The sequence below is a fragment of the Hibiscus syriacus genome, unplaced genomic scaffold (genome assembly GCF_006381635.1).
Source record: "Hibiscus syriacus cultivar Baekdansim isolate YM2019G1 unplaced genomic scaffold, ASM638163v2 tig00004777_pilon, whole genome shotgun sequence".
NCBI lineage: Eukaryota > Viridiplantae > Streptophyta > Magnoliopsida > Malvales > Malvaceae > Hibiscus > Hibiscus syriacus.
This window is the reverse complement of record NW_024062029.1, coordinates 454,418-480,540: the sequence shown is the minus strand read 5'-3', so window position 1 is coordinate 480,540 and position 26,123 is coordinate 454,418. Positions and strand designations below refer to the sequence as shown.

Below are 26,123 nucleotides of genomic sequence, written 5' to 3'. Positions count from 1 at the left end.
CCCTTTAAATACTCTTCCAAAGAAGTTTTGCTTCTCGATAAGGGATATATGCTCTTATTCCCATTGAGCAATATGTGCGTTTAACACACATGTATGGAGTCTGATCACTCCATTTTATTCATTTTTTGGTTTAGGCCTTTAGGGTGCTTGTACAGTGCACTTTCAACCTCAGTGCAGAAACTATTCGATGCATTACCATACCAAACGTTCTTGCAAACCTCGAGCAAGCTCGGGACAGGCGGAGCCGACAGCTGGAGGGTCCTTTGACTCCATCCAGACAAACTCTTGCCCCAACTGTGCACTTCTATGCCGGGGATTAGGAAGAACTTCCCACTGTGCTATCTGTTGTTGGGAATGACATGTCCGAGGTGGCTACAGGGATGAGATTGAGCTTTACCGAGGAGGATTTCATCGACGTGTGCAAGAAATTTCCTCAAGGAAATCGAGAAAGCTTTCAGGAAGCCGGGCATGGGGAACAGCTAGTGAGACCGATCAGGGAGAAGGTGGCTATGATGATGTTATTTTGATGACTCAAATTCCATACTCGGTTTCCTCTTTGAAGAATTTATATGCACTAATTAAGAAGGTTAGTTTCTTACCTTTGCTTTCCATGAGCATACATACGCCATGCATTATGCATAACACATAAGTTACATATAAATAAATGCAGATTACTGTTCTCTGTCCTATTTCTCTCTGTATTCCAACTTATTATTGTTATTTTTGTCCATCCATGATGAACGAACAGTGTGTGAGGCCCCAGTACGGAGTCGACACGTATACGAACAGTGCATGTGACCAAAATAAAAATAAAATAATAGATGTGTGACTAAATAGATAATTTATCTTTTTTTTAATTAGATGTGAATTTATAATTTTTGACTCTGGGCAAGAGGGGACCTGGGCAAGTGTCCCTTCTACTGAGGCTTAGAGGTGGGCCTCTTGATTAATAGTAGAAAACCTACATCAAGTTTCTTTTGTAATCAAGTAGAAAACTTACTTTGAATAGATTTGTACTAACAAGTTACAAAATAGTCCATCGACTTAGGGAGTTATTTTATTGAGTTCCTTGACTATTAAAAGTTATAAACTGGTCATCCGACTATTCATATGTTCTAAACTCGTTATTTTTCATTAAAAAATTGACAGTTGCTTGAGTTGGACGTTAACCTTTTAACTAGGATATGATAAAATATAATTTCAGAACCGTTTGAACTGTATTTGTGGATCAACTCTCCATTATATTATGCCGTCGAGCCAATGCTTGAAACAGTATGTCGTCAAGCCAGTGCTTAAAAGCAATGGTAGTGCTCGTATACATCATTAAAATATAATTTTATCATATCTCAGTCAACAAGTCATCGCCCTTTTATATAACCATCAATTTTTTAAAGGAAAAATATGAGTTTAGAATATATAAATAATCAGATGATCATTTTGTAACTTTTAATAGTCGCGGAACTAAACAATATATATATTAAAATAATGATTAGAGAAAGACAACACTCTCATCTATTTCATTGATTAACCTAGAACATCTCAAGAGGACCATACACTTTATACAAGAGGAAGGAAGGGATGACATGCCGTGGAGCTTTCTAACAAAATCCTAACAACCTCTACTGAACATCAATCCCTAAAACACCTACACCAGTGCAGCACAACAACCTATCTGCACTTTGTAATAGCTATATTCATAACAATATCACGCTATAATCAATGGACTACTTTATAAATTTTAATAATCGAATGACTCAACAAAACAACACTCTATATACATTACTTTACCCTAAAAATAATTGTGCAGTCTTTTATTTTTTTTTATTTTGGTTTTAGTTTTCTCGTCTTTACACTTGCACATGTTTTTGGAACATTGGTGAAATCACTTCCACATGTTTTTTGGGACATAAGTACAATTAAATTGTCTAAAATCTAAGAGACAGCGATTGATCTGCAAACTAATTAACCGAACGAAACACAAAGATTCGAAGCCATTTATTTGATTCAAAATTTTCAACATTTCCATGGTGTTGGACGGTTGTTCCAATTTTTTAAGACACTTCACAAACGCAAATATGTCTATGGTTCACAATAAGTAAAATCGTGTTGATTTTAATTTTTTTAAAATTAATCACTAGTATCCGATCTATTGATCAACTATTCTAGATCGGGTATTACAGAGGGGAGGATGATCCTCCCAACCCAGTTTGCCCCGTTCTCAAAGTTAGGGTTTAAACACTTGACATTGTTTAAAAAATCTAATATTTCATCCCACTAGACCAACTAATTATTGGTGATTTTAAAAAATACTTACTTAATTTCGATATGTTTTTTTTCTTATTCCGATATGTAATCTGTTTTTAATATTTATAAAGAAAAGATACTAAGAACATTTTATTTTATTAAAAATGATATAATTTTATATTTTTACAAAATCTAAATTCGAGTAGAATATTTCGAATAAAATACTCATCTCAAAGGGTCCGACTTTTGTGATTGAACATGTTTTGTGAGTTGTCTAATATAAGCAAAATCAACATTGGACATGACATTACTAATTTGTTGATTCATGTTTCACACATTAAAGCTTATTTCTAACAAACAAAAGGCAACGGAATAATGAAAAAACATGTTTCATTAGGATTAAATGCTTGAGTGAGTGAATTCATATTGAATATTTAGAATATAAATTCAATTGGATATTTAAGAAAATTAATTAATTTTGTTTCCTTCAAGTCTTTAGCAGATGTATATATGAACTGAAATCTGATTGTGCATCTTTAATATTAATTCAAACTTCGAATTAATGCAGGACCACCTTCTTAAGTTTGAAAAAAAAAGTACAATTAGGGATAACAACAAGCGTATTGTAGGTAGGAATGTAAACGAGCCGAGTCTATCTCGATTATTGCTGAGCTCGACTCGACTTGAAAACTCTGAAACAGAGCTCGATTCGACTCGAAAACTCGCGAGCTTAAAATTTTTAAGCTCGACTCGAACTCAAAATCCTGAACTGAAGCTCGGGAGCAGCTCGAAAAGGCTCGAAATGAAAAAAAAATCTTAAACTTAACAAGATTGAATCCTCAAACTCAAACTCGAACCTGAACCTTAAATACATGAAAGTCTTATTGTATTTTTTTTAAAAAAAAATCAACTAATATTATTAATAATTTATTTTTTAAAAAATAAAATCTTAATATATTATATTTTCGAGCTACTCACGAGCTTTTCGAGTCGAGTATCAAATAGCTCGTTTCGGCTCGTTAAGAATTCGAGTTGAGCTCGAGTTCGAGTCCATTCGATCCGAGTATTTATCGAGCCTTGACCGAGTCGATCTCGAGTAGCTCACGATTTGTCTTGTCTCATTTACATACCTAATTGTAGGTTCTATCGTCTCATCTCTGACATGAGAAGTGAGAATCTTCGTCCAATCCTAACTAACCCCGAATGTTAGCTTATTAAATGTCTAAAATACCCTTACATGTATAGAGTTACGATAATATCCCTACCATACTAAGTGATAACTAAGGTTGGCTTTATTGCAAAGAAAAAAGAGGGATGAGCTTAGGGTTTTAATGACCGACCTTAGTGGCGTACGAGTATTGTTGTTGGCCTTATTGGCATTAGTAAATATATATGTTGGTCATGGTGGTGACAATTGAAAATACACATGCGTATACTATTGCGACCTTAGTGGCAAGATATGTATAAATATGTGATTAAATGGTCATTTTATCTTAAATAGATTAAATAGTCATTTTATCTTAAAGCATTTTAATTAAATGGTCATTTTGGTATTTATTTCTTTTCCTGGAGTATTTTGATTCTCAACATTTAATTTTGAGTGTAACCACCCTAGACCCGGCCTATGCGTTTCGACTAAGTCTAGTGGATCACAAAGACATTTTCCAAAACTGTTATCCAATCAATGTAAAACCACATTATTCATGACATGAAATTATAATAAATTATATTATTAAAACTCAACTCTTAAATATAAAACCAATCAGTAATAAATTAATTTAAAACATATCTTAAAAATCAAAACCATGATAAACTGAATAGTAATAGCAAAAGTATCATCATTATAAAATCCAATACTTTAAAATAGGTCCATGTCACCAGAATAAAGTCAACTTGCAAGTTTAAAATATTACAATCAGATATACTTCAAGAGATATGTTGATCCTCCAGGTGCTCGAACCGAGGTATCTAACCAACAGTATCTGAAAGGGGAAAAACATTTTCGAAAGGTGAGCTAGGCTCAGTGTGTCCCAACATTACCATAAAATCACAATAGGTACATTAAACAAATCATAGTCCAGTAAATCTCACAAATTCGTAAAAGAGTTTAACTTTTGAAAATCATAGTTTAAACCCTTTTCTGGTACACCATCAATAGTTCCCAAAATTATTTTCCATATAGCTTACTTTATGCACATAGCAAAAAGAAAGCCGACTTAAGGATAGGCTATGAAGCTTGTATTCTTAAGCCCAAGTCAATAAGTCCATATAGCTTACCCCGAGCACGCAACAAAGGAAAGCCGACCTAATGAAACATCTTGGGGCCCTCAAGAGTCACATTAGGCCCGTTTATTAGCTTGATCAGAGCTATACAATTGTAGTTCAATCCATCCCAAAATCAATATCCATATACCAATCATCAAAGTTCATAAATCATCAACAATAAATTGGTGTACCAACAATAATAATCCATAGATTTTAATGTACCGTATTTCAAAACATATAAAACCATTATGTAGTAAACAGGAACACACCTCGATAATGGGTTCAGATAGTAGATCTACTGATTGCTAGTTTCACCACGCTCTGCTACAGTTTTCGAACGGGTGAATACTGGTATACGTGGTTTAACTGATCTAGAAGAGCTGGGTCGAGCTGTCGAACGATCCGGAGAGTCTCTTGTACCTTCAAACAATAATAATTAATCAGCCTCAAATCTTACTTAATTGTTCAAAGCTAAAATTCTTAAGTATATAAGCATTTTTCGGGTTTGACTATCATTTTGGGGTATTTCGAGTCTGAATTTGGCCAAACGGATTGCGGAATCGGAATCAGGACGTCGAAAAACATAAAGTATGAATTTTCGAAAATTCAGATTCTTGGTCAAAGTCAAAGTCAACCACTTTGACCTTCAATTTGGAGGCCTTCAGGTTTGAATTTGATGAAACAGACTTCGGAAACGGATTCGGGACGTCGAAAACTATCAGAATAGGTATACTCGGAAAAGATTTACGGTCGTTTAAGGGTCGGTTAAAGCCATTTTAAGTTTTGGTCAAATGAAGTCAACGGTCAACGGTCAACGGTCGGGTCAGTCGGGTCGGGTCGGGTCAAACCGGCTTCCAGCCCTCCACTCTCCCTGCGGCGGCGCGTGAGGCCTCCTCCGGGGGTCTAAAAATTCCAGAAAAATTTCTAAAAATTATTTTAAGCGATTTCGAGATACTTACAAAGATCGGTTCAAATTTTTGAACGGCGGAGAGCTCGATTTCAACTCGGCCGAATCTTTGACTGCTCCACCTCCTCACGCGCCACCGTCGACGGCGAACAAGGTTGACACCAACGGACTCGAAACGACACAAGGACACGATGGTGCAGGAGGTGTCGTAAACGGAGCAACGATCGGCGGTGAATTTAAGATTTTCCCGGCGATAGAGCTAACAAAAACGTCGAGACTTTGACTGTAAATTCCCGACGTTTGGCAGCGTTTCGCTTCAATTAAATTGAAGGATTTGTTCCACGCTCGATGATGAACACAACGGTGGTTTTAAAACGACGATCGGAATTTGGACGGCGTCAGAATCGGAGTTGGAAACGGCGTATGGGAAAGGAAAATTGGGAGCATTTTGCATGCTTATAATCACCCAAAGCTGCCGACAGTTTTAGGGTAAATTCAAGGCTTGGTCCCTGGATTTCCTTTACTTCTAAAATGGCCTATAAACTCTCATAAATTTTGATTTAGTCACCAACAATTTACCAATTTTCACAATTAACCTCTAATTTCAATTAAATATTATTTTGTAAATATTCAGGTTGTTACATTGAGGTAAAAAGATTTTTCTGTGAATGAAAACTGTTAGTTAATAAACGATTGACGGTTCAAAATAGGATCCTATTTGCCCTAAAAATGAAACGTTAAGGGTCAAAATATTCTAGAGAAAAAGAATAAGGACTAAAATGAAACATTAGATAAAATGCTTAAAATGCACAGCAAATTTATATTATAATTTTAAATTTTGAATAATCTATAAATAAACGTATTGTAAGTATTCCAACAGAATTAATTATATCTCCCATAAATGTAAAAAGCAACCGTAACGATTTATTCCCTTGAAACACAAACGACTATTAAATATAATTTTTATAATTATCGATATCTAATTTATTAAGAATTGTGGATACCGTAAAAGTATTAAATTTATAATATGCTCGATTAATTATGATTATTTATTTCAGTCAAACAACCTGACCCAAACGACACAAATTTTTTCTTTCCCATTTCATCTTTTTAAATAATTTAAAAAAAGTTTTAAGTCTTTTAAATTCTAAATCCTAACATTTTATTTTAAAGAATTTTATTTAAATAGTTATTTTTATATTTATTTCTTTTTGGAGCATTTGGTCCTCGATATTTTTATTTTGAGGCAAAAAGATTCATCTATGGATGAAAATGTTAGTTAACAAACGGTTAACACTTCAAAATAGGGTCCTATTTACCTTAAAGTGAAAAGTTAAGGGTCAAAATGCTCTAAAGAAGAAAAAAAAAATAAAAACTAAAGTGACTATCTAATAATATTAAGAAATTTTTACTCTAAAATGAAATATTAGTTAAATGCTTAAAAATGGAGTAAGATTAATAAAAAGAAAACACAAATTTGAACTTAAAACCCTTGACGCTCTCTCCACACCTTTTTTTTCTTTTTTTTTATTTAGAGTTTGATCTAGATAAGATATTTTTTTCCTTTTTTTGATTTTGTTTAATCAGTAACGACATCAGTTTGACGCTGGTTATCTACCATCGGTTCTCTATCTCTTTGTTTCTTTTTTAGTTTTATAATAAGAATAATTTTGTCTTTGTGATACATTTTTTGTCTTCTTATTGGTCGTTGACTTTTTTTTAAATTTTATGTTTTCAGGGTTGAATTTGACAACACCACGACTAATTAAGATAGTGTTTAGTTGTAATCATGTTGATCTTTTCCATGTTTATTCCTTTAGTTAAATGCTTAAAAATGGAGTAAGATTAATAAAAAGAAAAACACAAATTTGAACTTAAAACCCTTGACGCTCTCTCCACACCTTTTTTTTTCTTTTTTTATTTATTTAGAGTTTGATCTATTTAAGATATTTTTTCTTTTTTTGATTTTGTTTAGTCAGTAACGACATCAGTTTGACGCTGGTTATCTACCATCGGTTCTCTTATCTCTTTGTTTCTTTTTTAGTTTTTTAATAAGAATAATTTTGTCTTGTGATACATTTTTTGTCTTCTTTATTGGTCGTTTGGCTTTTTTTTAATTTTATGTTTCTCAGGGTTGAATTTGACATACCACGACTAATTAAGATAGTGTTTAGTTGTAATCATGTTGATCTTTCCACTATGACTTTCAGATGAATTTAGATACACGATTTTGCGTTCGTGAAAAGCTTTCACGACACTCGGCTCTGATTGCGGTTCTATGTGGGTCTTTCAATAGCTTAATCTCTTTTGCGGTTCGTTTGTTGATGCAGTCAGATTTGTTCGTATATATTTTTATTCGAGTCTCTAATTGGATTTTTAACCTTTCCATGTTTATCCTTATATGATCTAAAGTGGTTAGTTCAATGTTATAGGAAATTGTCCAAATTATATTAGTTTACGATGATAATTGTAAACTCTTATTGTAATTTGGATATTTTTATTTTTAATAAGATTAGCTACTTATATTAAAAAAAGAAAAATAATAAGGTCAAAATAACCATTTAATAAATATTGAGGTTAATTTTAATATTATACATTTATAAATTAAATTAAAAAATTAGATTAAATAATGCACAGTAAATTTTTATTATAATTTTAAATTTGAATAATTGATAAATAAACGTATGGTAAGTATATTCCACGGTATTAATTACGTCTCCATAAATGTAAAAAGTAAAATAAGGATAAACCAACCGTAACGATTTATTCCCTAGAAACCCAACCGACCAATTAAATTGTATAATTTTTTATAATATTAATATCTAATTATTAATTAAAATATCGGATACTGAAAAGGTATTAAATTATATAATAATATTCTATTAATTATGATATTTATTCAGTCAAACAACCTGACCCAAACGACAAACATGTTTTTTTCTTTTCCATTTAATCACTTTTTTCTTCACAAACGCCATTTCACTTCTTCTTCTCTTATATATATGGATTCCTTCCTCTCTCTCTCTTTTACTCCCTGAAATGGCGTCGAAAGTGTTGATGCCAAGCTTAAACCTAAACAATGTAAAACAGACAGACTCAATCACGTTCATTTGGGCATGTTTGTTTACCTAAAAAAAACTGGGTTTTCATCTCCATCTTCAGTGCTAAAACCAGCAACAATGGCGGCAAGCACATCAGACACAACGACATCAAACATTTGTGTCTTGTCTCGTTTATGGAGAGAAGTTCAGGGTTCAAACAATGGGAAAATCTATTGGAACCATTGGATCCTTCTTCGAGAAGAGATTATTCGGTACGGAGAGTTCGTGCTGCTTGTTACAAGGCGTTTGATCTTGATCCAAACTCCAAGAGGTACTGGAATTGCAAGTATGGAAAAAAGAGTATGTTGAAGGAAGTTGGGATAGGAAATTCAGGCTATCAAGTAACGAAATACATTTACGCCACCCCAGATATCAACATCCCGATCCAAAACGGCGGTTCTCGAGGTCGTTGGATCGGATACTTGGCCGTTCGTCGGACGAAGCGGTGAAATGGCTCGGCAGAAGGGATTTGTTGATAACGTTTCGAGGCACGGTCACGAACCATGAATGGATAACCAATTTCATGAGCTCCCTCACGCCCGCACGGCTCGACCCGCATGACTCGAGGCCCGAACTGCAGGTGGAGTCGGGGTTCTGAGCTTATACACATCGGAAGAATCCGATAGCAAGTTCGGGCTAGAGAGTTGAAACTACTATGATAGAGTTTATTTATAACAGTGTAAGATAATTGTAATATATGTCTTTTAATTTTTTGAATAATTTAAGAGTGCAATAGAATCACGTTTACAAGCGTTGAGGGACTATACGATAGCAAAATAATCTGGTGCCACTATCACAATGTGGCAAGATCTCCATATGTTGACAGCTTCTTCCAAGGATCATCTCAGCCTCCATGGTCTTTTATCCCTATATCCATTATTCGAAACTTGGTCTTTTATCCATTGAAGTTAAGAGAGTAACTGATCATCTAGCCAAAGCTAAAAATAAATAAAAATAACTCGAGTTTGTCAGTTACATATGAAGATTTTCATGGCTCCACCTCCATGGGTCCGAGCAATTTGAGCAGATGATGTGCTTGGAGTTACTTTCAGTAGACTCAGGAAAAGGTTAATTTTAAGGCTTAGCAAGTAAAGAGAAGAAGATTAAAGGGAATTTTTTGGATCAATTTGCATGTTGATCCATTTCAGTTGACTTTGGAAAGGTTAATTATCTGGATCAATTTTTAGTATGAAACTTTCGTGTTGGGATTAAATCTCAGCTAAATCCCCAACCATTAAATTTAGACTTAGAAATTTAGGGGTTTAGGATGATGGTAAAGACAATGGTTACTCGATGGGTGGGCAGTGATAGAGATGGTGACCAGAAATAGTCGGTGACAGTTGAAAATAGGGATTGAAATTAGAGATTTTAGTTGAGTTTTTTTTTTTTGTAATTTTTTAAAAAAATTGAGTCTTTTCTGTAATTTAATTTTTTTTTAAAAAAATATAAACCCAACACGTGTCACTTAACTAAAAAAATTTAGTCACCGTTACGGTTGGGCATTTAAAATGATAAAGTTTTTAACATTAAACATCTGGATTAATCGAAAAAAATTAAAAAAATTAGCTGACCCTATTCTCATATGTAATGGGGTGAGAGGGAGATAAGGTAGTAGGCTGCCCCAACGCCAGGTTGAGAGCAACTTTCGTTGAATACCTCCGACACTCATAATTATAAATTACCCATGGAAAAAAATAAATCACCTAAATAGAAAAAAAATATAGTTTAGTCACTTTTTATATTAAGCCTGATCTGAACCAAGTGTTCAGAGATACGCCAAATTTAAAATATTTAGATAGACAAAGCAATAAATTTCAGGGATATAATTACCTAAAATAGAAATGGTACCCTTCCTTTTTGGGTTTGGGGGGCTTGCAACGGCCCTACCAAGCCTGAAAGCCCATTCGGACTAGAGACATTACACTTGAAGATCGGACCAAATTCGTACAAATTCAAGTTCATTCCAAGATTGATTCATTTATGTAAACGTATCAAAGGATTTTCATCGGTGGCGGAACACAGTGAAGGTCGTTCTCAAAATTTTTAAAATTTTAGATCCTTCAATTTTTTTAAAAAAGTTAATTTTTCTTTTAAAATATTCTTAAAAAATCATATTAAGCTTTAAAAGATTTGAATGTCCTTAATTAAACTCCTTATATAATTAAAAATATATATTTAGCTTCACAAATTTTTAAAAATTTTAGTTAGACCCCATTTTTGAAAAAAAAATGTAAACTGAACCATTTAAAAAATTTAAAATTTTAATTTAAACCTATAATTTTTTTAAAGTTCTAAGTTGCCCCCTAAACTCTATCAACAAGTTCCGCCATTGATTCCAATTAGTCTAAATTCTTGATCAAGTTTGAATTGAATTGATTAAACTTAAAGAAATTTCTTAGCAAACTCATTGAGTGGTCTTAGTGATAAAAGAGAGTATTATTCTTTCTAGATATCATTAGTTCGAGCAATTACGTCTGTAGGGTGTGTGTATATTATCAATGACTAAAAAAGATTCTGAACAGATACTACCTTACAATTATCTCAAACTATTAAAAAAATATAGATGATTATCATCATATGGTTATGTGTATTTAGAAAAATCATTGTAATTTGTGAGTCTCGTCACATTGAATGTAATTAAAGACCTTTAATTACACTCTTTAATTCTTATAATATGATGAGAATTAGTGTACTTATGAAGGCAATTGGAAATCCTTAATGGAACTCTTTAGTTCTTATGGTAGAATGAGAATTAGTGTAATTATAAAGATAATTACGCTCCTTAATTTTATAATTAATATCATTTTAAAATTTAAATTAATTTGAGTTAATTGCATCATATGTCCTCAAACTATAACCCTAATTTCAAATTGATCCTTAAACTTTTGAACATTCTAATTTCATTCCCAAACCATGACTCTCATTCTAAATTGGTTCCTAAACTTTTAAATCTTCCAATTTAATCCCCAAATTCATCCAAATATGTAATTAGTTTCAACCATAGTTTACTAATTTTCTTTTCTTTTCAAACATATAATAATATAACTTGGCCTAACTATTTTATTAGCAATGGATGTGATCATTATATACATATAACTGGGATGAAATTGAAATGTTCAAAAAGTTTGGGACCAATTTAGAATGAATATCATAGTTTGGGGATGAACTAAAATGTTCAAAAGTTTGAGGATTAATATAGAATGATAGCCATAGTTTAGGGATGAAATTGAAATTCGTAAAATTTTAAAGATCAATTTAAAATGAGGGTCATAATTGAAAGACATGTGATGTAATTAACTCGTCTAATTTAATTACAATCAAATATGACATACAAAAATTAAAATATAAGTATACTCCATCAATTAAATATATTTAAAAAAATAAATTTTCATAATTATATTCTTTTCTAATTAAATTATATTTTTATACTACTACATACTAACATTTTCAAAAGTTTGAGGGTGTGAATGAGGGTTAGCAAAATAAAACATCTTCTTTCCCTGTCAACAACTAGTTAGTCTAGTGAGACGAAATACTAGATTTTTTAAATAAGATCAATAGTTCAAACTCTGAGGTTTATGAATAGAGCAAAATGAATTGAGAGAGTCACCCTCGTCTATACCATATCAGATTTAGATTAGTAAATTAATAGATCAAATATTAATATTTAATTAAAAAAAATTCTTCCTTCTACGACTATATCACATGCACTGCAGTTTGATTGGGCTGTGACATAATAAACTATTATTTTTTTTTCAAACACAATGTTTTGTTAATAAAATATATGAATTTATTTGTGATTTGTGCGACCACAAAAAGTAGCAGTCCACTTGGTACTAATAAAATGGATATGTTTCTTAATAAATAAAGTGAAATGCAAGGTTAATGGAACTTTCCTAATAATTTAGGTAAGGAGAGGTGACATTCAATGTATTACTTACTATCTCTCTAAAGATGGACCCTTTTTTATTTGTTTTGACTTATTCGGAATCGAGATGAATATTTGACTTAAATTCGATACGTTTCGATCCAAATTGATCTTATAAAATTTGTTTTTTTTTAAAAAAAGATCGAATTGGATTAAGTTGAGTCTGGTCATGTTTAAGTTAAAAGTTTAAAATATTTGACATAACCTAACCCAAGTGTGTTTTATACATTTGGATATAATTATTATGATATCCCTATATTTATATTTGTCTTTACCTTTTTCAATCTTTTATGATTCAAAATCACTAAAAGGATATTTCTTTTGGATATAAAAGCTCTAGGGTTTTTAGAAGAGAAGAGGATGAGATGAATGAAAAAAGATGAAGGGTGAGGGTGATGTCACAAAGTTCAGCATGTCCCTTCTCCCACATGTTGGAATGGGTACGAGATCTAAATCCGATGATTTCTGATTCAATCAGCCCTAACTGAGTTGATTTTTTTTTAAAAAAAATTGGATCGAGTCGGATTGAATTCGAATTCAAAGTGAAAACTATCTGATTCGACACGACCCATATCGATGACTTTTATCAAGATGAACTTGGATGCACTATTCCTGCATGAAATGAGTAAACCAATACGAGAATTGTGACAAGTGCATGTGCACTAACTGTGATATATGTGCAGGAAGCTTGATTACTATAACAAAAAACTACAATATCCCGTTGTAGAGGAAGCTTCAATGTGGGTAGAGCAAGAGATAGAGCAATATGAATGGTGGGTTAATAACCCTCCATATTGACCATTTCTTTTTTTTTTTTTAATTAATTTGGGGTTAGTACAAACCAATATATGTTTAAAGATAACTCTCAATCATCTGACATTAATTAAGGAATATAAAGAATTGATCATGAATGACCTCTGGTGTTCTCCATGAGTGAAGATGCACACAATGTTTTTTTTTCTTCAAAATCTATAATTGATTCATGAATTGAAGGGTTTCTTTCTATAGGTTTGTTGGGCTTTGTTTTGCATCAAAACCGGTGGGGAGAAAGGAAAATAGTATTTGTTATTTATCTATTTTTAGGTCACTTATGCCTTTCATTTTCTTGGTCAGACCTAAGGATTTGTATGAGTTGGGTGAGATTTGAATTAATGTAAACTAAATTTCAACATTTTATTATAAATGAAAGTCATGTGGATGCATATTTTTTCATTAATATGAAATAAATTAATACATCAAATTCTAACTCAATTATCGTCCAAATAAACAGCACGTGAATTATGCCAACTCAGATAGATATATAAAACAAAGGCAATAAATGGTGACGAAACATAAATCACCAACATGTGATGGGAGCAAAACCTCATACGACATTTTCCATCAAGGGTAAATTACAAATTTGGTATCTGAACTTTACTCTCTATATTATTTCACTCATTATACTTTGCATCTTTTCATTTTCTCAATAAAATTAAAACAATGAATTTTGTGGTCACTCAACCGTTTTCTCACTAACGGTGTTATAAATGAGCTGTTATATAGATAAAAAATGACACCATTTTGGTGAAAATTTTATTTTTTTAATCAGCTTCATTTTGTTAACAGCGAAATGACAAAAAATATTAAGTTTAGTGGGGAAATTAAATTTTGTTTAAAGTTTAATTATCAAAATAGGAGATAAGTAAAGTTTAGTTATGAATTTTGTAATGTATCCTTTACATCAACGATTCTTTCATTTTTATTTATTTATTTTTGTTGTTCCCTCATTCAGTTTTGAAAATAAACCTTTCTACTTTTAGCTTTCGGCTTCTAACAATTTTTCCTATTTTTTTCTCATTACAATTTTCTCTTAAGCCATGTATTCATCATCTTCCTCTCAAAAACCCATGGGCCAATCCGGTCTGACCCGTTACGGTTCAGCTCCCGGTTCCTTCCTCACCAACGCCGTCGATTCCGTCATCGGAGCTGATCCTAACCTCGTCGGACACTACTTCTCCGCCGCCGATTCATCGTCTCTAACATCCGAGTCTACATGTAAAGCCAGCTCCTCCAACGATCCACGAGACCCTAAATCTTCCGCTCCTCCTCCTCCTCCTCCTCAGCATCATCCCCATGGATCTTACCCTGCACCTTCATCTTCTTCCTCTCTGCTCAGACAACGCAGCTCCCCTGCCGGTTTCCTTAGTCACCTTACGTCGGAAAACGGTAATGCCTCCTTCCTCTCTTTTCTTTCAAAGAGACCGTTTTATCCTCGTTATATCTGCTTAATCATTGTCCAGTTAGGGCATTTTTTACTTTTCCACTTCATTTTCCTTTGATTGGCGGCTTTTTCTTCGTCTGAATAATTTCACCGGTTGACCAATTTTTTACGTTGACCAAAATGTCACTCTCTATTCAATTTAATTACGATTTTTACAATTATAATGAATCTCACCTTCGGAAAAAAGATAGATTAACTTAATTGGTTCTCCTTTATATAAACTAACTGTTTACTTCTCAATACTTTCTAAAATTTATATTTTCAATATGGTTTTAGTCTATCATTATTAATCTCCAAATGTTATATTTGGAGTTTCAAAGTAGTTTTTTACTTGCATTAGGTAAATTCTTTCAATTTTTATCACTTGTTTCATTAAAAATAAATTGTGTACCGAAATCTTTTAAGGCTTTATTCATAATTTGACCCTGAACTATATATTTTTCTCCATTTTGATACCTAAACTTTCTCGTCTTACTTTTACTTTCGCACCTAAAATATTATTTCTGTCCATTTTACTCCAAAATTACCAACGACCAATCAATATGACATGTGTTACGATCTCATTGACAAATTACTTTTATGGATAAACTGAGACTTAAATGGTTTAGGCTGACAAGAAAGTTCAAGCAGTAAAATAGAAAAACAGATATAATTCAAGGGTCAATTCTTAAATTAAGCCTTTTCTAAACTTCACAAATAGATCAAGTTGTATTTTGTAAAGTTTAAAGTTTGAGATTACATACAATCACATTTTTCTTTTTGATCTATCTTTAGATTTTATTGTTAAAAGTTAAATGTTGCAAAAGATAATGACAATTTGATGTAAAGAGTGCGTTTCAACATGGGATTTTGTTGTTGCACTTTCAGTCCTTTAAAAATTCATAATTAGTTTCAACCATTTATTCACTTCTAAAAAATTTTGGGACAGGTGGATTGTTCCAAGTTCTAACCCAAGTTGGGTTAGTGTCAAGTCCATTTCATGAATAAAAATGAAAGAATTTTGTTTTTGAGTGTTTTCATACACTTTTTTCAGGGTTATCAGATAGGGTTAGCTACAGAGGTAGAATTTTATGTTAAAGGGTTAAATTTATAAAATTTTAAGGAAGATAGAACTTATAAAGTTTTAGAAGATGAAAACATCTAAATTAAATAAAATTTAAAATTTTAGGAGGAGGACTGTTGTCAGCTCCCTCTTTGGTTGGTCCATCCTGAATATGGTTACAGAGAAATAAATAATCCAAAAGCTTTCATTAATCACATTCAAGTTGCACTTTTTTATAGTGTTACTTGAATGGATACAAAAGGAGGGTAGCCAGAAAAAACTAGAAGGAAAAATAAAAGAAGGAATAAAAATTAATGGTTGGTTATGCAAAGTTAGTAGATAGCCAATGAATGCAACACACTTTTTTTATTTTGCTGGTAGATGAGATCTTACAGGATATCTATCACGTGCCTCACATGTCCCCACCAATTTCTTAGGAACCCAAACATTATGCTTTTATTTTACTTTATCATAATCGATGTAGATGCATAAAATGTATAGTATAATATGCCTTTTTATGAGGGGTGAATATTTTATGATGTGCAAGTTGGACAAGTTGGAATAAAGAGATGAGCGTTGTAGTTTTAATGGCCAATCTGACATTACTTCAGTGCAATTAGGGGAACTTGAAGCTTGGCGTTGTTACTATAAATAGGGATGAATGTTTGATCTAGTAAAATTAAGTTGAGTAAGAAAATTTAAAATTAATCAAATTGAAAAGTTTTATTTTATAATTTTATTTAAAAAAAATTTGAGTTGAGTTTATGAAATTCAAATCGAATGGAGTTGTTAGAGTTTCTGTTTAAATTTAAATGTAAATATTTATAATATTATGATACTAATTGGTTCTAATTTAAACGATTTTCTATAACTATATATGATATACATATATATATCTTCATATTTTTTATATGTTATATACATATATCACGCAAAGTTGAGTAATTCAACACAAACTTGAAAGCCAATTTATTAATTACTAAAAACTTTGAGTTACTCTAGTCTTATTTTATAACTCGAACTTTATTTGAATTTTTTTCAAGACGATTCGAGTTTTTGAAATTGCAAGTTGAATCAAGTCGAATCGAAAAATTTAACTTTTTCGAATCGAGTTTTGCTCATCCCTACTATTAGGACATATAGTGTCTTAACGTATCATCCGATCTATGTTATTTGAATTTGAGATATAAATATATATATGCATAATCTATGGTCTTGGTAAAAATAAAAATTATATTTTAGCCCTCTAGAAAATTAATAATTCAACTTAAGTTTTCTTAGCACAGTTTTTAGTTTTGATCTCCATATAGTTTATAATTTTATCTCAATCTTTCAAGCATAACATTTCTAACTTCACCTTTTCCTATAGTCTATAGGGGTAAATTTATCCTTTCCTTTTCAAGATAGTTATATATTTGAAAAGTCTTTGATCATAATTCCTTATTCTCATATCTAACTCTAAATATAATATTAATTATAGATGTAAAAGACAAGTGATTTAAAAAAAGTTAAGTCAGAGTAACATATTTCTTGACAAAACCATGCATCTAAAATGATAGTCATTTATTTTAGAAAAAAAAGTTATATGTGTATGCTTTTGAATTTTTAAGTTTATTTTATGTTATTCTTGTTCTTATTTTTTAAAAATATTTGTATACGTCATTTATACATAATACATCAGATTTGGGAATAAAGATAAAATCATTCAAGGACTTTAAAGATGCGATTTTTTTTAAAGAAAAATAAATAAACACATATCAAACAAATGCTTTTGGAGTTTCAGAGTTTGATTGTACTGTATATAATAACTTTATATCTGAATGCATGTTGACGATTTTACTTTTAAAACTGAGACCAAAATAACCATTTAACTAAATAAAGTCACATTATTAATCCTATTGGTAATAGATTGACATAACTTAAAGTTGCAGTTCAGAAAATTGAAATTGTATTGATTTCATTCGAGACGAATTTGCAGCAAAACTATATTCACTGGTCTTTTATCATGTCTAAACTTAACTGTTCGCTAGATTGTAGATTCTATTGGTTCAAATGAAATTCACAGAAAACTATATTTCTTAATCTATTTTGAACTCAGGCATGAATATCAAATTTGGATATGTGTCTGATACAGAAAGTTTTGGACATGAAGTATATGTTATGTTGCAGAAAAAACTAAAAATGATCATTGCAGGTTTTAGTGTTACAATGGGCAACAGAAACTATAGCTCTCAAGGCAGTGCTAATGGTGGCCATGGAGTGTCGAGGCTGAAGTCCCAATTGAGCTTCACTAGACAAGATTCTCTTTCTCAGATCTCTGAAGTAAGTGAGAATCTTGTTGATGGTGTCAACTCTAACGGTAACCACCAAAATGCTGCACATTCATTTGCTGCTGCTGGATTTGGAATGGATTCATGGGATAATACAAACTCCATTGTGTTTTCTGCCCCACCAAGCAAGAGGGCTAAAATATTGATGGCGATATTTACAACTGTCTCAATGCCTTGGAAACTCAGGTACCAATCATGGAGGAATAACTTAATGGTGCTTGTTTCCCAATAAAATGAACATTTAGGAGGCTGTTATGGTTGTTTGCCGAATAGGAGCATGATTTGCAGCTAACAGTAGCACCATTGATTAGCTTGTCATCACATTAATGGATATCAAAGTGCTTTACAGTCGTGTCATTTACTTCTCAGTATTGACCTCATATGTTCCCATTTTATCTTTATTTCAGTTTAGCTTGCCCCAAACAACACTTGAGATGGCCACAGTTGAACAGCTGCTACATATTCCTGAAGATTCCGTGCCTTGTAAAATCCGAGCCAAGCGTGGCTTTGCTACTCACCCTCGAAGCATTGCTGAAAGAGTAAGTTAAGATTCAAGAGAGAACTGCTATAGCTGTACAGAAATCGAATTGTTTATTGTTAGCAAAATCTAAAGATGTTAGTGAAGGTGCTGTTGTTTAGTATCCATCCATCTGTCCTAATTTGTTATTGTTTCTTTGTGTTGGACCCATGGATGCATCCTGAATTCACTTGTGGAATTTTTTTCCCTTCCACTCTGTGCATAGAATAATTATTCTATATATACTATACGGTATGCAATATACATTTACAGTTGGTTATTAAGATGCAAGAGGAAAGCGTATTAATATGCATTGGTCCTCTAAAGAGTGATAAATAATACCGAGCATCATTAAGACTTCATATATATGTACAGGAGAGAAGAACAAGAATAAGTGGGAAGCTGAAGAAATTACAAGAGCTTGTTCCTAACATGGATAAGGTAATCACATGTGTATTTCTATTCTAGCCCTTATATTGAATCTGTATATCGGTTGCTTCATATCATTCATTACCTTTGTGAAGTTAAGATTTTAAAGTTAGCGTGAAAAGTGTCCAAATTTTTATTTCAGACAAAAAAAATGACATATCTTTAAAATCTTCTTGCAGCAAACGAGCTACGCCGATATGCTGGACTTGGCTGTGCAGCATATTAAAGGCCTTCAAAATGAAGTTCAGGTTTGTAATTTGTAAATATGTCATGCTGAGTTTCAAACAACATCATTATGATCCTTCTGCACAAAGGGACAAATGCAAAATTTTATGTAGGGGACGAATTTCAAAATTTTAGGAGGGGCAAAGTTATAAAATTCTTGGGGACGAATACAGATTTTCAATAGAAAATAAATATAAAAAATCTAAAATATATGATAATTTTAAATTTTTAGGAAAGAGACTGCCCCACCCGTCCTTGCTCCTTCTGTCCATCCATGTTTGTACACGCATCTAACATGATAGATGCACTTCTGCAGCGGTGATGATATCGAATCTACCTATGATATACATGTGCATGGTAGAGTACATTCAATTTAACTTCTCTTGGCAAAAACATATTGGTATCTGATCTATTAATTGACTAATGGATTGGATACTATAGATGTCAAGATTCAAACGTCTGACCTTGCTTAAGGGATATAACGTATAATCTATTAGACCAACTTATTGTTGGTAAAATCCTAAACTTTTGAATCAAAGTGGATAATAAATTTACATATAATATAAGTGTATACATCTCCAAATTAAGGTTGTCCTAAATTCAGGGCCAGATGTAAATAATTTGGCGTCAAAATATGTTTAAATTGACTTTCAACTCCAACATTTGTTTTCTGCGAGTTTATGTTTTACATTTATAATTCTCCTTTTGCAGAAACTCACAAAGAATTGGAAACTTGTACATGCGGGTGCAAACAAAGCTTATGATGTTTGCTAAACAGGTTTAAGGAAACAAAGAACTTTGTCTGATTTCCAAAATTTGAAGCCAAGACCAATTTAGCTGGCTTAGCTCGACTTGATAATGGAAAAAGTAAACAACTTGAAAATGTGTATAAATGGAGTGACATTGTTTCCTAGTTTTAGAAGTGATTGAATTGGAAAAAAGAAAAAAAAATTGCAAATTGTTCTGGATTTCTTTATTGAAATTCAGTGTCTGTCATGTAACATATGTTCTGGTTTTTGAATTTTGGATGAGAATGGAGAATTCAAGTTGGCATGTTTTCCCTGATAAAATTCAGTGTCTGTCATGTAACATATATTTTGACTTTTATATTTTAGCTGGCAATGAAGAACTCAGTTGACATGTTTGGGTATTTGATTTAATATTTAGGGTTTATTTTTTATATATATTTGTAGTTTTTTCTTTTCCTTTTCCTTTTCCTTTTTTTGTATAGAAAGGCTGCAATTTAGGATAGGAGAAGGTAAAATGAAAATGCAATTTAGTGATTTTGATTTTTTTTAAAGATTAGTGACACTAATAACCGAACCTGATACCTCTAAGGATAACAATCATCCTTTCAACCATTGATGTAGTTTGATTTGTACATATTTCAATGATTTTATTAATATTGTATCTTTATTCTCAAAATATTTAATTTATTTTATGTCGTTGAAAAATATATAAATATCTTTTATGTTATTATGTGGCTTCATTTTACTGAATATATTACCTAAAATCGAATGATACAAATATAATTTCATCCCTTTATTTTTAAAAAACGTCCTTATTGAATTTTATTACCATAAATTTATTTTCTAATTTATATTCAAAATTTGAACTTTTCACTATTATTTTCCTAAATCTAATTAATTAAAAATATTTTATTTTATTTTATTAATCTAGGATGAATATTAGGTAGAATCTATTCAAACGCTCTCAACCACTTGACATTGAACACCCAAACATCCATGCATACTTGGTGCTCGAACCTAAGACATCAAAGAATAACAACAATTCATTAACAATTGAGATCACATGATTCACACTAAAAATATTTAACTTGAATAGGCTAGTCGAGGAGAGAATATTTTTATAAAGATATTTTTCTATATCAAATTTTTATTAATAAATACAAGGAGTGAGTAGGTTAGCTAATAGCATGGCGAAGATGGTTCAGAAAGATGATTTTGTGAGATAGATCCTTCCAACGCTTCTGAATGCTATTCTCTCGATCCTCCATGAAGACGGTTTAGGCCTCAGTTCTTCTCATGTTGACAGGATGAGACTACGATTAAGGAGGGATTGATTTTTCTTTTGTCCGCTTTGGATACTCTCCAAGTTTGCTTTTGCTCATTAGACTATCATTAGTTGTTCACCGTTATATTTTATGGATGATTATTCTGATATATTTTAAGTGATGCCCTTTATAGCTCATTAGACTATCACAAGTTATTCGTCGTTACATTTTGTTTATGACTATTCTAAGTAAAATTTTAATGAGGCTAACTACTAACAAGTTAAGCAGAACAACAAAGTTTTTTAATGAGCACGAGTTGAGTACTATATAACTCGTAATCGACTCATTCAAATCCCTAATTCAAAGATAAAATTGTTCATCTTCTCTTCAACTAGAAACACCGATTCCCTTGGACAAACCTGATTTCACGCCAGCATTAACCTTAGCATGATAAGTCGAATCCCATTCTTTGATTTAAACTTGGTTTCGAACGATCATGTAACCTTAGACCCGGTAATTGTTTTCCAAAGTAAAAATATTAGTTTTTACATCGAACCAACATATCTACGGATTAAATATTTTGTAACCCCATACAAAAGCACGAGAGTAAGATGATGAGGTAACATTGACGTTTGAGAAAAAATAATTAATATTAATTTATGAATATATAAATATAATTTAAATTAATTAAAGACTATTTTGATATTAATATAATTTAAAAAAAATCAAATATAATTAATTTTAATATCAGTTTTACCTAAAATATTAATTTTATCCGCTATATTATAGCTCTAGGATTTGACATACTAGTTGAGTGTTGGGTTAATATAATAAATGAAAATAATATTAAACTAAATTTTAAAAATAATAAATAAATAAAATTTAATTTCAGATTAAATAAATTTTAAAAATTAAATAAAAATAAAACCTGAAAGACTTAACATATCATTTACCTTTTTATTAAAGTTAAATTGATTAAAATTATCACGTGATATAATTTGATTGATATTTTTTTATTTTTTTGAATGTGTTAAAAATAAAACAATTAAACTAATATTTAAAAATCAAAAGAATAAAACGTCTTAAAAAAATTTAAAGACCAACTTGATAAAAATGATATAATTTAAAAAATAAATAAGTTGAAAATTACATTTAATAAATAGTCTTCAACATATTTTTTTAATGAATATTTTAAGAGTTCATTGTATCACATATTCTCAAATATGATAGGTTGAAGCTTCTTCTCCCATTATGGATATCCGAAAACCAAACCAGTTTTGTGCCGGGTAGCTCGATCGTGGACAACATTATTATTACTCATGATGTGATTTACTCGATGAATAATAAGAAGGGGCAAAAGGGTTAGATAACGATTAAAATTGACCTTGAGAAAGTCTAGGATCGTTTTGAGTGGGATTTCATCGAGGACACCTTAATTGATTTAGAGATCATTGCTTCTCTAATCAGTCTTATTATGCGTTGTGTGTCCTCTATTTACACACGAATTCTCTGGAATGGCAGTATGACTGAAGCTTTCCATCCTTTTCGGGGTATTCGTCAAGGGGATCCGCTTCAACTTATTTGTTTGTGCTTTGCATTGAACGTTTGGCTCAAGCCATCTATTGCGAGGTTAATCAGGGTCGTTGGAGACCCTTCTGAACTTCCTCTTCTGGTCCTGGTATTTCCCATTTATTTTTTACAGATGATATGTTGTTGTTTGCTGAAGCATCCTGTGAACAAGGGGAAACTATTCGCTCTGTGCTTTCAAAGTTTTGTAGGGCTTTAGGTCAAAAAGTAAGTGTGGATAAGACTAAAATGCTCTTATCTAAAAATGTGTCCCCCATGCTGCGTGATCAAATCAGCTCTGGTTTTGGTTATTCGGTGGTAGCGAATTTGGGGAAGTACCTTGGGGTGCCTCTTTTGCATGGGCTTGTCACAGTTGCTTCTTACTGTTACTGGTATCTCGTTCAAATGGTACGTGATCGGTTGAGCTGATGGAAGATGCGGTCCCTTTCGTTAGCTGATCGCGTGACTCTTGCCAAGTCTGTTCTTGCTGCTATCCCCATATATACAATGCAATCGGCGGTTCTTTCGAGGCGGGTTTGTGGGGAGATAAAGCGACTTATCAAACGTTTTATCTGGGGTATTGGTGGTGACACGGGGGGCAATCATCTTGTCAAATGGAATGCTGTTCGTACCCCGACTAAACGGGGTGGCCTGGGGTTTCGAAAGCTTGACAAACAAAATGATGTTTTTTTAATGAAACTTGCGTTTAATTTGCCAAGACGGAGCAGCTTTGGGTTCGTTTTATTCGTTCCATATAAATTCATGATTGGCTTCGTGTTTCTAATTGTTCTAAGCTTCGGCGAGGCATGGCGTGTATTTGGTAGGATGTTCGCCAAAATCTCAATTGGTGCGTGGGAAATGGGTGTTCAATCGATTTCTAGTTTGATGCTTGGCTAGATGATTGTAGTCCTTTTATCGATCATGTTGTTGCGGCAGGGGCGATTGGTTTGCATCGGGTTATAGTGGCTGATATGGCCATAGTACTAAATTGCGGCCGCAATGCACCGTAACGTCCGTATCGTAACATTTTTTTAAGGTTATCACGACGTAATATATGCGCAATGCGATAAGGGAATCACATTACGATTGTTGCGGTAAAAAACCGTTACGTAATACCGCAACACGCTATAAATTGCGCCGCAACGGCACAACAAACTTTAAATTATATGAAATATAAAATTACATAGATGAATTGTTCTAATTTAATTCTTAAAACTGGATTATAAATATATATCATTAATAATATCGTAATAGTTATGTTTAAATTAGTTACTTAAAATTTGAATTAATTAAATTATTTATTAACGTTATTTTAAAATTAAATTAATTTAAATTTAAATTGATTTTTTCTCATATCTAAAATTTATGTGATTAATTTCAAGTTAAATTTTTATATTAACATTAAGTATCATAATTATATTTTTATTTATTATTATATAATTTTTTATAAGATAGGAATTCACTTTATAATACGATAATAGTATATATATTTTATCTATTTACTATGAAACTATAAAATTTTATCTAATTTATTTACAATAAAATTTTATCATACAACATGTTTCTTACCAATGATGCATCTTATGATACACATAATGTGATGTATTCTTCACATGGAATAGGAAGAATCAAAATCAAGACAATGACGAAGATGAAAATGCTCTAGATCCGTCACGCTATTCATTTTAGTGGTGAACTGTAAGATATATAATTTTTATATTTGTAGTTATGTATTTTTTTCTTTCTAAGTTATGTAAAATGAACATTTTTGTGTTAAAATATAAAAAGTTGATATGATTTTAGTAATATTGTTTGTATGCTATTCATTAACATTATAATTGTTATTACCCATTATCTAGTATGATAACACTTCTATGGTTTATATTTATTTTCAATAATTTTTTATCTATGAAATTAAATTTTTATTTTCAAAATAAAATATTAAAAGAGTATATTAATATTAGTATATTAAAAGATAACTGTAAAATATATAAATATAATATTTTAGACGTATTGTGCTTTTTGAGAAAGAGATCACGCTCGCGACAGCCGCAACACGTTATGTAACGTCCGCAACATCCGTAATCGTGACACCGCAACTATATCCGCAACTGCAATTTGATACTATGGACTTGGCAGATGAGTGGGGTAATTGGCGCTGGTCCCTTTTCGACAACTTGCTCCCGTTGAATATTCTGCTTCGTATTGTTGGGAAAAAAAAGGGCCCAAGTCTCAGTTTGCGAATGATTCGATGGGTTGGAAGCTTCGTTATGATCGTCGTTTTACGATTAAATCCGCTTATGAGTATTGTGATGGTCCTTCTTCTTCGACTGAAGGAAGCGTTTGGTCCTTAATCCATCGTTTCCGAGGACCCCAAAAAATAAGATGTTTCTATGGCTGCTAAATCATGATCGGATTATGACTAATGCCTAACCCATTCATTTCGATGAATTTCCAGGATTGGATAGCTTTGAACCTTGGTGATGTTTCTGATTCTGTTGTTAATGCTGATAATTGGGGATTTATTATTTGGTTCAATTCTTTGGATTTTATGGCTCCATCGGAATTCCATTGCCTTTGATTCTCCTTTGCCAGATTCTCTATCTGTGTTGGATAAAAGTAAGCATTTGAGGGATGTCGTTGTTCGAGCCTGGCTTGCACGCCCTGTGCAACAAATTTTGCAGGCTTATTCTGATGCTGGAGTTTACCGTTGGCAACCACCACCCGTGGATTGGTTAAAGGTAAACACAAACGGGGCTCGCTCGGTGGCGTCAGGTCAAGCTATGTGTGGAGGCGTCATTCGGGGCCATGGTGATATATTTGCATCTGTTCGGTCTTGGAGGTGAAACTATGGGGGATTTTAACGGGGCTGTGGTTTGCTTGGGATTTGGGTGTTTCGTAATCGTCCTTCAGGTGGTCTTGGAATCGGATTTTGACTTAATTGATGTGATAGAACCGTCACCGATCATTTTAAATTAGGTTAACCAGATACCTTAACCTACCATTTATCTGATCTACGATTTACCAGAAATAAGTCGGATTCGGGAGTCGATTACAGTCAACGAAAGATTATCACCATTGCACTGCCCTTTCAGTACCGATTTGATTGCCCGATTGTCTTAATTGCGAAACTTAAAATTTAAAAAATCGATTGAATTACTTAACTTTGACCAATTTTGAAATAGCCTAAAAAATGTAAAATTAATGTTAAACAAAATAAATAAAAAGATTAGGGCATCAAATTAAAAAAAATACAAATATTAAAGAGGATTAAATTAAAAACAATTAAAATTTA

At 32.0% G+C, this 26,123-nt stretch overlaps 2 pseudogenes; one reads left to right on the top strand and one right to left on the bottom strand.

The window, feature by feature from the left end:
* The window catches only part of LOC120197080, a 46,746-nt pseudogene extending 42,903 nt beyond the window's left edge, over nucleotides 1–3,843 (bottom strand).
* A 10,388-nt stretch (nucleotides 3,844–14,231) lies between these two features.
* On the top strand, nucleotides 14,232–20,142 carry LOC120197264 (annotated as a pseudogene).
* Nucleotides 20,143–26,123: the final 5,981 nt, after the last annotated feature.